Raw genomic sequence first — 15,784 nt, 5'->3', positions numbered from 1 at the left:
CAGACGCCCCAGATGGCAGGGCAGGGGGCCGTACATTTGCAGGGTTTACCGTGCGCATTATTCTTACCTTGCGATGTTCGAGGAGCAGTGTTTATGAAGGCTGAGGTTCCACAAGGATGTGGTAACGGAGCTCTGCCACCTCCTGCAGAAATACCTGGCAGCTGACATCGGCACCAGGACCTCGCTGTGAGTGGCAGTGAAAGTGACAGTAGCCCTAAACAGTAGTGTCACAGTGGAAGACACAAAAACCATGCCAAAAATTGCTGGTCACAGGAATGTGGGAAGGGAGGACCTTGAGACAATCACTATCACTAGAGGGGTAGTGCTGGACATGCTAATGGGACTCAAGGTAGACAAGTCCCCTGGTCCTGATGAAATGCATCCCAGGGTATTAAAAGAGATGGCGGAAGTTATAGCAGATGCATTCGTTATAATCTACCAAAAATCTCTGGACTCTGGGGAGGTACCAGCGGATTGGAAAGCAGCTAATGTAACGCCTCTGTTTAAAAAAAGGGGGCAGACAAAAGGCAGGTAACTATAGGCCGGTTAGTTTAACATCTATAGTAGGGAAAATGCTTGAAACTATCATTAAGGAAGAAATAGCGGGACATCTAGATAGGAATAGTGCAATCAAGCAGACGCAGCATGGATTCATGAAGGGGAAATCATGTTTATCTAATTTACTGGAATTCTTTGAGGATATAATGAGCATGGTGGATAGAGGTGTACCGATGGATGTGGTGTATTTAGATTTTCAAAAGGCATTCGATAAGGTGCCACACAAAAGGTTACTGCAGAAGGTAAAGGTACGCGGAGTCAGAGGAAATGTATTAGCATGGATAGAGAATTGGCTGGCGAACAGAAAGCAGAGAGTCAGGATAAATGGGTCCTTTTCGGGTTGGAAATTGGTGGTTAGTAGTGTGCCACAGGGATCGGTGCTGGGACCACAACTGTTTACAATATACATAGATGACCTGGAAGAGGGGACAGAATGTAGTGTAACAAACTTTGCAGATGACACAAAGATTAGTGGGAAAGTGGGTTGTGTCGAGGACACAGAAAGGCTGCAAAGAGATTTAGAGAGGTTAAGCGAATGGGCTAAGGTTTGGCAGATGGAATACAATGTTGGAAAGTGTGAGGTCATCCACCTTGGGAAAAAAAACAGTAAAAGGGAATATTATTTGAATGGGGAGAAATTACAACATGCTGCGGTGCAGAGGGACCTGGGGGTCCTTGTGCATGAATCCCAAAAAGTTAGTTTGCAGATGCAGCAGGTAATCAGGAAGGTGAATGGAATGTTGGCCTTCATTGCGAGAGGGATGGAGTACAAAAGCAGGGAGGTCCTTCTGCAACTGTATAGGGTATTGGTGAGGTCGCACCTGGAGTACTGCGCGCAGTTTTGGTCACCTTATTTAAGGAAGGGTATACTAGCTTTGGAGGGGGTACAGAGATGATTCACTCGGCTGATTCCGGAGATGAGGGGATTACCTTATGATGATAGATTGAGTAGACTGGGTCTTTACTCGTTGGAGTTCAGAATGATGAGGGGTGATCTTATAGAAACATTTAAAATAATGAAAGGGATAGACAAGATAGAGGCAGAGAGGTTGTTTCCACTGGTCGGGAGACTAGAACTAGGGGGCACAGCCTCAAAATACGGGGGAGCCAATTTAAAACCGAGTTGAGAAGGAATTTCTTCTCCCAGAGGGTTGTGAATCTGTGGAATTCTCTGCCCAAGGAAGTAGTTGAGGCTAACTCATTGAATGTATTCAAGTCACAGATAGATTTTTAACCAATAAGGGAATTAAGGGTTACGGGGAGCAGGCGGGTAAGTGGAGCTGAGTCCACGGCCAGATCAGCTATGATATTGTTGAATGGCGGAGCAGGCTCGAGGGGCTAGATGGCCCTAATTCTGTTCCTAATTTTTATGTTCTTATGTTCTATGCTACCAGCTCCTTCCAGTTTCCTGTAGATGACATATGCAACATTTCGTAGTTTCCAGTACAATGCTGCATTCGCTAGGTGACTGACGCGCTCTACACCAAATGACTGGACTACATAAAGTTCAGCATGTCCAGGGAAGACCTGGATGAGCCCTTTGTGGCTTTGCCAGGATAGCGGACTTCTCCAGGATTCAGGCACCCATGTGGCATTGAGGGCCCCGCCCCAAGATGGAGAGCTGTTTCGGAATCGCAAGGGATACCACTCCCTCAAAGTACAGCTGGTCTGCGATCACAGGGCGATGATCCTCGCTGTCAATGCCCGCTATCCTGGCAGCTGTCACAATCCTGCGGGAGAGCACTGTGCCACGACTCTTCCAGCCACCGCATGAAGACCGCGGCTGGCTCCTCGACGACAAAGGATATGGTGTTGCCAATTGGCTTTTGACACCCGTGCACAATTCCACCACCCCTGCCGAGCAGCTGCTATAACAGCAGCCATATTGTAACCAGGACCATTATAGAGCAAACTATCGGGGTCCTAAAGCAACGTTTCTGCTGCCTTGACCGTTCTGGGGGGGCATTTCAGTACTCACCTGATAGTCCCCATTTTCACCGTTGTGTGCTGGCTATTACCACCAGGGATGGATGACCCACCTCAGGAGGACGACGACGATGAGAAGGAAAATGAGGAGCTTCAGCCAAGGCAGAAACAGCCTGATACTGCTGCAGCAGAGACTCATTGCCCATCGATTCTAGTGAATGACTCAAGATGTGCCAATTTCAAGTCACCTTGGCATCTACTAAACACATCGCTGCACACCCTGCAAACCTCCATGTATATCAATTACAGCACAATAATGTGAAGAATCTAAACTTTGTGTATTTAGCACATAAACCAAGGTGTGCTGAAAACAAGCACAAGACAACACCTTCATCCCCCAAAATAATCTTACCCACAGGACCCCTTCAAACATTCTCAACCACATCCAAGTGCAACTATTGACATCAGTTCATTTTCCAATAAGGTAGCCACTCTGGCGACTAATAAACAATTGTTTCTCCATTCATCTAAGTACAACAATTTACATCAGCTCACATTCCAACAAGAAAGCCATCTCTGTTGACTATCAAGCAATTGTTTGCTGGGTCATACAAGTGCAACTAGTTATATGAGTTCATATCTTAAGATGGTGAGGATATGTGGCCACCTTCCCACAGGTCTTTCTTTGCTCTCGTACAGTATTTTGCCACTCCTCCCTTCTCCCCCCTCCCACGCCTACTGCTCCTCCTCAATGGAGTCTCAGGGCATGCAACAAGGCTGGTAGTCGATTGCTGACTTGGAACCGCAGCCACACATGATAGCCTAGCAGAAAGTCCACGACCAACTCAGGCCTCGGAAGGCCTGGCTGCAGACTTCCTCACTCAGCATGGGCGGCAGCACTCTGTAATGGATGGGTTGCAGAGAACGGCAGGTACAAAGGCGGAATTATGACGTCCTGAGAGACAACATCACGTTCCAACAAGCCCGACACGGTGCTACTCCTCCGGGGGCAGAGCATCATCATCTACAGCTATCTGGGTGAGTACAGATTGCTGTCCTAGTTGGGCAAAGTTGGGTCCCCATTGAACTGATGGGGCCCCAGACAGAATGGCAGTGGTCAGTGCGTCCGTGGAATCAAGTTGCCTCTGCATTAAGACTGACTGCGTCTGCAGCACAGTACAGAGCTGATTGATGCCACCACGCACTGACAACATTACAGTCTGCAGGCCTACAATAGCATCAGCCTGGTGCTCAATGGAGATTGGAACATCAGCCATAGCCCGTGCCACCATGTCTGGGACCCCATGGTCACTGTTTGCATCCAACATTGCTTGGTATCTACCAAGGATGGGCTTGATGGGCTGCTGAGAGGCATGAGCAACAGTTGAGGTGGACTCCTCCATCCTCACAGCTCGTGCATCGAGACTCTCGGGCACCCTTGCTAGTACACCCAGCAGATCACTGTGCAAGTGCAGGGATAGTCTTGCGGCAACCTCTAGTTCCAGCTCATCATCAGAGAGCTGCTGAGCATCACTCAGGTGCGCACTCACCCTCTGGGGATCTGACGCCTGGCCTTCCCCTTCCCCATGGAATTGCTGCAGGCCACTGGGTCCAAGAGCATCGCCCACCTTCACCTCCCCGATCACCCCTTCGTCAACAAAGGTGCTGGCCCTACTCTCAGATGCTGCGGGCTCCTGCGTGACATCGAACGATGTGTCCTCATCCTACTCCCACTCCTCCTCCTCTGCCTCGGCAGCATCTGCACCAGTGAAAGGCTGACGTGAAGGCCCCAGTGCGTCTGGTTGATCATCTGAAAGCACAACCATATAGAAGACTGGTTACCTGCAGGGGAGGGGACCATGAGCGGTGAAGACATTCGAGAATGCCAGTCTCATGGAAAGAGCTGAAGGATTGTGGAATCAGGCCTAAGTGGCCTGCCAGACACTGCAAAGGAACGCAACATACCTTTACTGTCCCCAGGGGACTCGGCCTCACCCACCGCCAAGGCACCAATTTGAATGCCCATCAGGGCCGAGATACATTCCTCCAACGGAATGAGGTCCTGGAGTTTGGCGTCCCCTCCTCCAGTCCTCTACTGCTCCCTGTTGTTGTGGGCGAGCTTTGCCTACAGGATTAAAGAGAAAGTCTGAGTTAGAGCCCTCCTATCAGTGTGTCCCAAATGCCTTACATAGTTTAGTCGATGTTACTCTAAGAGAGTCTTCACAGCTCGAGGTAATTTCCATTTGCTGCTTGCACTCGCTGTGGCAATGCTTTAATTAGGGGGCCAGGACCTAACAGTAACAGGGAGGCTATCGTCTTTCAGACTGAGGAGTCAACAACATGAAGGATGGATCTGCAGAACAGAGTAGGAACATTCACAGCACATGCAGGCCCTTGCAGTGGGTGAGGCTTCAAATGGGAACCTTGCATCTGGCCTCACCCACGTAAAGCATGGATACCGAAACACTACATTGAGCAGAGCGTGCACATTGAGCTCAGAGCTTAGCATGTTGACGTTTAAGATTTAAAATACTCACCCTCACCAACTGCGTCATATTGTTCCACTTTTTTCGGCATTGAGTGGCTGTCCTGGCCACCTTGTCACTCGCAAACACTCATTCTGTGATTCCCTCCACAGCCGTCTGTATGTCTGTGGTTGTGGTCTCCTCCCAGCTTGCGTCCTGAGCAACTCCCGCCGCCTCTCCAGGACATAAAGTAGTGGATCTACTGCGGTGTCCAAGAACCGGTGGGCACGCTGACGAGCTACTGCTTCTGGCTCTGCCATGCTCACAGTCTGAGTGAGTGCGTAGAAAGCGACTATGACCACGAGGCCAATCAACGCCTCAATGGATCCAGGTGGCACCACTATGTGTGTGGCACAGCTCCAAATGATGCCTAACCCCCAGATATTGAGGCCCCGCTTAACGACCCACTCAACGCCACTTACCGCCTCCAGGTAAGTGTGCAACACCATGATTTTACGCGGCAATCCTCTTTTCAGGCGGCAAACCTGAGTTTTGTGTTTCGGGGATGCGTCATTCGCCTGGCGGTAAAATATCCTCTCTGCCGGTGACACCGCTTCAAAATCGGCAGTACTGTATTTCGACCTCTTAGTGTCTGCCCCTTGTTTCAATCTCACTTGATTTAAAACTCAGCCAATTTAAAACCGAGTTGAGAAGGAATTTCTTCTCCCAGAGGGTTGTGAATCTGTGGAATTCTCTGCCCAAGGAAGCAGTTGAGGCTAGCTTATTGAATGTATTCAAGTCACAGATAGATAGATTTTTAACCAATAAGGGAATTAAGGGTTACGGGGAGCGGGCGGGTAAGTGGAGCTGAGTCCACGGCCAGATCAGCCATGATCTTGTTGACTGGCGGAGCAGGCTCGAGAGGCTAGATGGCCTACTCCTGTTCCTAATTCTTATGTTCTTATGTTCTTATTATGATGACTGAGAAAATGTAATAACTATTGCAACAAGAATTACTGCGTCGACTCTCTACCAATTTTTCTAATATGTCACATTAAATGCTAGTGGTGGTTGTGCCCTTCTACCTTGCCACCCATCAAGCAGGGCATTGGATGCAGGGCTACTCTTGCACTTTGCCACAAACTCCGATTCCTGCCTCCACATATGGTTCAGCAGCCACTGGGGCCGAAATTTGAGCCCCGCCCCAAATGGGGCGCACCTACTTGTTTTTTTGAATGTTTTTCTCCGCCCCAGTCCATGAAATTCACATTTTTGTATTTTTTTGGCTCGGGGTGCTGTTCCGGTTGGCTGCAAAATGGAAGTGCGCTTGCAGCAGGTCTACCGCCCTGAATAGTCATCAGCGCAACACGTCACAACGTCTCTCCCTTTCAGTTAAAGGGGAGGACCCCTGCAAACTCTGCAGCCACTTCAGTGGCAAACACTGGGCCACCAGGGAAGGTTTTGGCTGGGCCAGTGGCCAGAGGGGTGCCAGGCTGCCTGTTGGTGGCCCGGCCGAACCCGCGGGCATAGTTGTCAGCCCAACCTGGCTGCCGGCCAACAAAAAAAAAATAACATGGTGCTGCCGGTAGCGCCACCTTCCCTTTCAGGGCGGACTCACCGCCCAGTCACACAAAGGGTGCCGACAGCAAAAGCTGTCAGGGGCATCAACTGGCGGGGGCGCTGTCCCCGCGGGGTGATTCTGGGAAAGGGGCAAATTCCCAAGGGGCAATTTCGGGAAGGGGTCGCCGCTGGTCGGTAAGGGGTCGGCGCGTGCATGCCGCAGCGGGAAAACAGGCAGAGCGGTCCCCTATTCCGCTCCAAATCTGAGCAAGGGCAATTTTTTAAATGGCGGCCCCTCCGCGGAGATTCGGTGGCCAGTCTGCACTGACGCGTAGCTGCCGCTTTCAGGCAGGAAAGGGGGCTATTTCGGCCCCACTAGTTTTTCCAAATACACTTTTAGACTTTATTTCCCCGTATATGTGACTATTTACCTTATTAAATGACCATATTTCTTTTCATGTACCCACAAAGCAATGTCAGCCGCCCTATGCTAAGCCAACGAGTGAAATGTTGGTCTCACCACTTGGTGTTGGAGGCTGGAAAATTCGCCCTGTGATGCTCAAATGCAGTGGAAAGGAACCTCTCTCTTTACTCTGCAGCTCAAAACCTGGCTCGATGTTTTTTTATATTCATTCTGGGATGTGGACGTTGCTGGCAAGGCCAGTATTTTTACTGTCCATCCCTAATTGCCTTGACAAGGTGGTGGTGAGCCGTGTTCTTGAACCGCTGCAGCCCGTGTGGTGAAGGTACTCTCACAGTGTGGCTAGGGAGGGATTACCAGGATTTTGATCCGCGACGATGGTGTGTAACTTGAAAGGAAACTTGGAGGTGATGGTGCTCAAATGCGCCTGCTGCCTTTATCATTCTAGGTGGTAGAGGTCGTGGGTTTGGGAGGTGTTGTCAAAGAAGCCGTGGCACGTTGCTGGAGTGCATCTTGTAGATGTACACAATGCAGCCACGGCAGCCAGTGGTGGAGGATGTGAATGTTGAAGATCCCCATGTAGTGTGTGAAATATGCATTGTTGGAGCAGTTGAAATAGAATGAGGTTCAAATATGGGTCTTGCACTCAACAATAGCAACATTCCTACATAGCTTGAACTAAATCTACACAGGGTTTAGCCAAGATAATCACATCAGAATATTAACTTCTAAAGTTGGACTAGGTACCGCATAAATAATGTTTTAAACTATCATCATTGACGCTTACAGTAGGTTTAACACATTGCCTTTGTTTTCCCAGGTCACAGGCCGTTTTCGCACATGTTTGATAAGCAATTTATCCCTCATTTTCAAAAAGAGAACAAATGGGAGGTAATTGCTACCTGTAGAGTCTGAGAAATGTCAAGTGCCATACTAACAGAGGAAAATGTTTGAGGAATTTCAATGGGAATTAGATCACTCATCCAAATCTCTGCTGCCCGTATCCTAATTCACACCAAGCCCCGCTCCCCCATCATCCCTGTGCTCGCTGACCTATATTGATTCCCAGTCCAGCAACGCCTCAATTTTAAAATTCTCATCCTTCTGTTCAAGACCTCCATTGCCTCGTCCTTCCCTAACTCTGTAACTTCCTCCAGCCCTACAACCCTCCGAGGTCTCTGTGCTCCTCCAATTCTAGCCTCCTGCGCATCCCTGATTTCCTTCGCTCCACCATTGGCAGCCGTGCCTTAAGCTGCCTAGGCCCTAAGCTCTGGAATTCCCTCCCTATAGCTCTCCACTTCTCTACCTCCTCCTCCTTTAAGCCACTCCTTACAACCAATTCTTTGACCATGTGTGGCTTGGTGTCCACTTTTGTCTGGTAAATCTCCTGTGAAGTGCCTTGGGACGTTTTACTGCGTTAAAGCTACGGATTGTAGGAAGATATTAATGTACTGGTCAGGTGGGCGGAACAGTGGCAAATGGAATTCAATCTGGAAAAGTATGAGGTAATGCATTTGGGGAGTCAAGAGAATACACATTATATGGTACGACACTGAAAAGTGTAGAGGAACAAAGGGACCTTGGAGTGCAGGTCCACAGATCCCTAAAGAGAGCAGGCCATGTAGATAACGTGGTTAAGAAGGCATATGGAATACTTGCCTTTATTAGTCAAGGCATGGAATACAAGAGCAAGGAGGTTATGCTTGAACTGCTAAAACACTGGTTTGGCCGCAGCTGGAGTGCTGTGTGCAGTTATGGTCACCACATTACAGAAAATATGTGATTGCACTGGAGAGGGTAGAGGAGATTTACAAGAATGTTGCCTGGACTGGAGAATTTTGGCTATAAGGAAAGATTGGAGATGCTGGGTCTGTTTTCTTTGCAACAGAGGAGGTTGAGGTGAGACCTGATTGAGGTGTATTAAATTATGAGGGACCTGGATAGAGTGGATAGGAAGGATATGTGGATATGAGGAGAAATTCTTTCAGCCAGAGGGTAGTGGAGGTCTGGAACTCACTGCCTGAAAGGATGGTAGAGGCAGAAACCCTCACCACATTTTAAAAATATTTGGATGTGCACTTGGAAGCGCTGTAACCTACAGGGCTACGGACCAAGAGCTGGAAAGTGGGATTAGGCTGGATAGCTCTTGGTTGGCCAGCACGGACACGATGGGCCAAAATGGGCTCTATCCGTGCTGTAAATTTCTATGATTTTATGGGCTACAATGTCCACTTTTGAGTTTATCGCCCAAAAATGTGCGTTATTTCCAGCGTGGGCGGTAAAAAAGGGTTTTCAGATCGCCGGCTTCTCGCCCATTCTCAAAACACCTAGTTTACATTTTTGAAAATGGGCGTGACCGCAAGTGATATCAAATGGACGGTAGCGTTAAACCTTTTTGACCTTCTGCCGTAAAGTGTGGCCGTCCTGAGCAATGGCATGGCAATGCTCAATTCCCGCGATTCAGGAGGTCAAGGGTCATCATGACATGCGCAGAAGAGGAGACAGAGAGGGAGGGAGTTCAGAGGCACTGAAAGCATGTGTGGCTGTGGTGTGTGCTTGTCTGGCTGTTGTGGGAGGCACGACGGAGATTCACCAGTAGCAAAATGCCTACTAAGCACCAAGAACATAGTTGGCACTGAGTTTTTGTCCAACAAATAAGATAAAACATGGAAGGAATGGGGGAGGCCCTGGAGCTGGTAGCCAGGAACAGTGGTGGCAGAGGGCTCCCAGTGGTCCTCGAGCACAGCACTCCATCCCCGGATTCCGCACCACCACTGCGAATGATGGATGAGAGCAAGGACCAAGATCCTGCTTCTGCATCAGAGAATGTTTACCCCTCGGCACTCCCCCTCTCCCACCGCATCTGCCTTCATCCCCTCCAATGAGGCACCGCCTGAGGAGCTCCTCGGCCAGACGATGTGGAGTGAGGAGGGGAAAGGATAGAGGTGGGAAGAGAGGGGGGAAGGAAAGTGAGGTGCATGTGCGCAGGTGATGGCTGTGTTATATCTCCATCTGGGTGTATGCAATTGTTGCAATGTATGGGGGCTGGGGACCACGCCCCTGCTTTGCCTTTGTATTGTGTTGCTGGACATGTTGACCATGTGATTTATGTCAATGGTGGAAAAAGTGGGATGTGGGCGAGGGTTGGGTGTTATTGGCTGTGTCACTTATGATTTCAGACCAATGTTGGTATTAAACTTTTGTTATTGAACATAACCTTGTTGCACATTGTCTCAGATAGCTGGACCATTACACACTGATAATTCCTTACCGTGAAAGGGTAAATACAACTTAACATCAAACAACGTAAACTTTAACTGGCACCAAGCTGATGGGCACCTTTGATGTTTGAGCTGCACACACACAGCAGTGTGTCAGCATTGTCACTCACATCAGCACTCTTCCAGGCAAATCTTTCCGATATCAGCTCCTCACGTAAGAGTGGGATTTGACAAATGATTGGTCCCGGTTAGTTCCACTTTTTGTGGACTTTTTTTCAGCAGGCGATATTCTGGGCGATATGTGTGTGAGGTGGTGAAATTGATGATGGGCAATCTCCATGGCCGCTAGTTTGGGTAAATATGTTCTTTATGACAAAAAACAGTCGCCGGGCGTTATTATTGAATTTCGGCGTTAAGTCCGTGAGGAAAGTAACGCTGGGCGATTAAATGGGCGTTGAAATCGCTCATTCTGCTGATTCCGCCCCAAAAAAGTGGGCAGGCAGTGATATTTTTTCTCGCCGTTAAGCACATGGGGAAAATAACGCTCGCCGATAAGTCTCCTAAAAAAGCCCGTCAGTTTCCATTTTGTGTCAATGGGCAATATATGGGCGTTATACGTCATTTCAGCAGTTAAATGGGCGTTGAGCAGGCAAAAAAAGTGGAGGTTCTAGCTCTATGAGTCTATGAAAGGGGCATTTTAAATGCAAGTTGTTGTTATGTGACTTGAAAGGGCATGATGCTGATATTAGGTGAAAGAAGTAGGAATACATTGCAATGTTGAGCAAACCTCATATTCATTGGCTTTCAACTTAACGTCAACATTTTAACAAAACCTTCCATCATAGAAATGTACAGCACAGAAGGAGGCCATTTTGGCCCATCGTGTCCGTGCCAGCTGACCAAGAGCTATCCAGCTTAATCCTACTTTCCAGCTCTTGGTCCATAGCCCTGTAGGTTACGGCATTTTAAGTGCACATTTAGTATCTTTTAAATGTGGTGAAGGTTTCTGCCTCTACCACCCCTTCAGATAGTGAGTTCCAGACCTCCACCACTCTCTGGCTGAAGAGATTTCCCTTCATATCTTCTCTAAACCTCACCCCAATTACTTTAATTCTGTGCCTCCTGGTTGTTGACCCCTCTGCCAAGGGAAACAGATCCTTCCGATCTACTCTATCCAGGCCCCTCATAATTCTATATATCTTAATTAGGTCTCTCCTCAGCCTCCTCTGGTCCAAAGAAAACAGACCCAGCATCTCCAATCTTTCCTCATAGCCAAAATTCTCCAGTCCAGGCAACATTCTTCTAAATCTCTTCTGCACCATTTCCAGTGCAATCACATATTTCCTGTAACGTGGTGACCATAACTGCACACAGTACTCCAGCTGCGGCCTAACCAGTGTTTTATACAGTTCAAGCATAACCTCCTTGCTCTTGTATTCCATGCCTCGACTAATGAAGGTAAGTATTCCATATGCCTTCTTAAACACCTTATCCACCTGGCCTGCTACCTTATCATCATCATAGGCAGTCCCTCGAAATCTTCCACTCTAAAAGTGAATTCTTAGGTGACTGAACAGTTCAGTCACCTAAAAATGGAATTATAGTCTCTGTCACAGGTGGGACAGTCATTGAAGGAAAGGGTGGGTGGGACTGGTTTGCCACACACTCCTTTCACTGCTTGTACTTGTTTTCTGTATGCGATTGATGACGCATCTCGAGGTGCTCAACTCACTCCCGGATGCACTTCCTTGACTTAGGGCAGTCTTTGGCCAGGGACTCCCAGGGGTCAGTGGAGATGTTGCATTTTATAAAGGAGGCTTTGAGGGTGTCCTTGAAACGTTTCCTTTGCCCATCTGGGGCTCGCTTGCCGTGTAGGAGTTTTGAGTAGAGCACTTGTTTTGGGAGTCTTGTGTCAGGCATGCGAACAATGTGGCATGCCCAACGGAGCTGGTCGCCTGTGGTCAGTGCTTCGATGCTGGGGATGTTGGCCTGATCGACAACGCTAACGTTGGTGCACCTGTCCTCCCAGGGGATTTGCAGGATCTTGCGGAGACATCATTGGTAGTATTTTTCCACCTATTTGAAGTGACTACTGTATATGCTCCATGTCTCTGAGCCATACAGGAGGGCGGGTATCACTACTGCCCTGTAGACCATGAGCTTGGTGGCAGATTTGAGGGCCTGATCTTCGAACACTCTTTTCCTCAGACGGTCGAAGGCTGCACAGGCGCACTGGAGGCAGTGTTGAACCATGTCGTCGATGTCTGCCCTTGCTGATAGTAGGCTCCCGAGGTATGGAAAGTGGTCCACGTTGTCCAGGGCCGCGCCATGGATCTTGATGACTGGGGGGGCAGTGCTGAGTAGCGGGGTCAGGTTGATGGAGGACCTTTGTCTTACGGACATTTAGTGTAAGGCCCATGCTTTTGTTCGCCTCAGTAATGATGCTGACTATGACTTGGAGTTCAGTCTTTGAATGTGTGCAGACGCAAGCGTCATCCGCATACTGTAGTTCAATGACAAAGGTTGGGACGGTCTGAATCTGGCCTGGAGACGATGAAGATTGAACGGTTACCACTTGTTCAGTAGTTTAGTTCCACTCTAGCGGGGAGCTTGTTGAGTGTGAGGTGAAGCATTGCAGCGAGGAAGATCGAGAAGAGGGTTGGCGTGATGACGCAGCCCTGCTTGACCCCGGTCCGGACATGGTTTGAGTCTGTGATCCAGTCCGGACATGGTTTGAGTCTGTGATGGATCCATTGGTCAGGATCACAGCTTGCTTGTATATGGCCTTCTTTGACTTTACAAAGGCCTTTGACACTGTCAACCACGAGGGACTATGGAACGTCCTTCTCCATTTCGGCTGCCCGCAAATGTTTGTCACCATCCTCCGCCTGCTCCATGATGACATGCTACCTTAAGGGATCTGTGGACCTGTAAGGTCCCTTTGTTCCTCTACACTTTTCAGTGTCGTACCATATAATGTATATTCCCTTGCTTTGTTAGACCGCCCCAAGTGCATTACCTCATACTTATCCGATTGAATTCCATTTGCCACTGTTCCGCCCACCTGACCAGTACATTGATATTTTCCTGCAGTTCGCAGCTATCTTCTTCATGAGCAACCACACAGCCAATTTTAGTGTCATCTGCAAACTTCTTAATCATACCCTCAACATTCAAGTCCAAGTCATTGATATATACCACAAAAAGCAAGGGACCCAGCACTGAGCCCTGTGGAACCCCACTGGATACAGCCTTTCAGTCACAAAAACACCATCAACCATTACCCTTCGCTTCCTGCCTCTGAGCCAATTTTGGATCCAACTTGCCACTTTGCCCATGGGCTATTACTTTCGAGACCAGCCTGCCATGTGGGACTTTATCAAAAGCTTTGCTAAAATCCATAAACACTACATCATACACACTGCCCTCTTCAACCCTCCTGGTTACATCCTCAAAAAATTCAATCAAGTTAGTCAGATAGAACCTTCCCTTAACAAATCCATGCTGACTTGACCTTGATTAATCCATCTTTCCAAATGAAGATTTATTCTGTCCCTCAGGACTTTTCCCAATAATTTTCCCACTACTTAGGTTAGCCTGATTGGCTTGTAATTACTTGGTCTATCCCTTTCTCCTTTTTTAAACAAAGATACAACATTACCAGTCCTCTGGCACCGCACCTGTAGCCAGAGAGGACTGGAAAATGATGGTCAGCGCCTCTGCTATTTCATCTTTTACTTCTCTTAACAGCCTGGGATACATTTCATCCAGGCCTGGGGATTTATCTACTTTCAAAGCTGCTAAGTCACTTAATAGTTCCTCTCTCACTATGTTTATCTTGTCTAATATTTCACGCTCCATCCTTTCCCCAAACCATGAAATCCTCATGTAGCAGGAGAATCTTTACCTCGCAAGATCGCCACAGTACTGTTGTGTCAATCCCAATTCTTTAGTGGAGTGGTGCAAGATTCCTTCTGTGTCAGCCGTGGCTCAGTGGGTAGCATTCTCTGCCTCTGAGGCAAAAGGCTGTGGTTTCAAGTCCCACTCCAGCAACTTGAGCACAAAAATCTCGGTTGACATTCCAGTGCAGTGCTGAGAAGTACCATCTTTTGGATGCGACGTTAAACTGAGGCCCCGTCTGCTCTCTTAGGTGGACATAAAAGATCCTATGGCACTATTTTGAAGAAGAACAGGGGAGTTATCCCCATTGTCCTGGCCAGTATTTATCCCTCAACCAACGTCACAAAAAAAAAGATTATTTGGTCACTATCACATTGTTTGTGGGAGTGTGCAAATTGGCTGCTGTGTATCCTACATTACAACAGTGATTATACTTCAAAAAGTAATTCATTGGCTGTAAACCGCTTTCAGGGATGGACTGAGCTAGTGAAGGGTGCTATAGAAATGTCATTCAGTCTGTCTTTCTTTTCTTCTCTTTCTATGGTTTTCTTTCTTTTCTTTCATTTTTTTATTTTCTTTCTTTCCTCAAACACCCATTTTGTTTGCCTGGTTTTCCTACACCACCAATCTTGCAAATTTTGTCCTTTTCCTGCTGGGTTTCCACTTCTTTTCTCCTGATTAAGCTCCGTGAGATACGGACATTACCCGAGGAATATTGATGGGATTCATTATTCCCAAGGGGAAATCAGAGCATGAATGTTGCACAGGGATTCAGACAAGGCCTGGGTTGGCTGAGACTCTTACCCAAGAGTAGGGGTTCAGTGTAGCAATAAATATGTGTACCCGAGGGCTTGGGTGTGTGACAGTTTGATTTCATTTCTTATTCATCTGCATAGAATGATGACCCAATCTTTCTTACCTGTATTGTAATTGAATATAGCACGAGGATGCTTCATTGAAGATGTTTGATCACTTGCTCTCAAGGTGATCTGGAGTACCATGGCCTAAAGTTACCAGAGGACCTTGACTTTTATCAATGAGCTAATCAAAGGCCCAATAACTGAGGCAAGGGATGACGGAGAGGTAAGTCATACATTTAACCAAAGGAAAGGGAAGGGTGGTCGTGAGGTAGCTGGTTTTAAAAATAGAAATTCTAACCCACACGATGGTTGTTTTTGGTCTGTACATCCAATGATGGTGCCATAGGCTTTATTTAAAAATAGAATTGGAAAGGCCCAGATAATGGGCTCAATTTTCCCCAAGCCTGTTTTCTGGTGTAAGGCCTGAGTTGCGCCGCATAATTAGGTAAATAGATGCTCTAGAAAAAAATCTCTGAAGTTTCCCCGATGTTTGGCCTCTAATCTGCAGCCGCGCAGCGTGGCCAGTCGCCTCGGGGGGTGGAGCCTGTAGTCTGCGCTGGAGAAAGGAGCCGGGCCATCTGCGCATGCGCAGGGGGAAAAAACTGACGTTCTTGACATCGCAGAAATGGCCGCGCATGTGCAGTAGAGCTCCGAGGTGCCTTCCTGGTCAGCCTCCTGGAGAGCCTCTCCAGTGCCTTCCTGCCGCTCTGTGGCCCCCAATTTCGTACCGGCCAGCTTGCTCCCTTCACCCAGAGCCTCTCCGGTGACTTCCCGCCACTTTGTGGCTCCCCGATTTCGTGCCAGTCAGCTTGCACCCTTCACCCCGAGCTTCTCCAGTGCCTTCCCGCCACGCTGTGGCCCCAAATTCCGTGC

The 15,784-nt window shown here is 48.2% G+C and overlaps 1 pseudogene; it reads left to right on the top strand.

Annotated features, from left to right (window-relative positions):
- The window catches only part of LOC139276905 (deoxynucleoside triphosphate triphosphohydrolase SAMHD1-like), a 103,438-nt pseudogene that overhangs the window by 9,745 nt on the left and 77,909 nt on the right, over positions 1-15,784 (top strand).

This window comes from Pristiophorus japonicus, chromosome 12, assembly GCF_044704955.1.
Source record: "Pristiophorus japonicus isolate sPriJap1 chromosome 12, sPriJap1.hap1, whole genome shotgun sequence".
Taxonomy (NCBI): domain Eukaryota; kingdom Metazoa; phylum Chordata; class Chondrichthyes; family Pristiophoridae; genus Pristiophorus; species Pristiophorus japonicus.
Note: the sequence above shows the minus strand (reverse complement) of the source record. Positions and strands in the feature narration are given on the sequence as shown.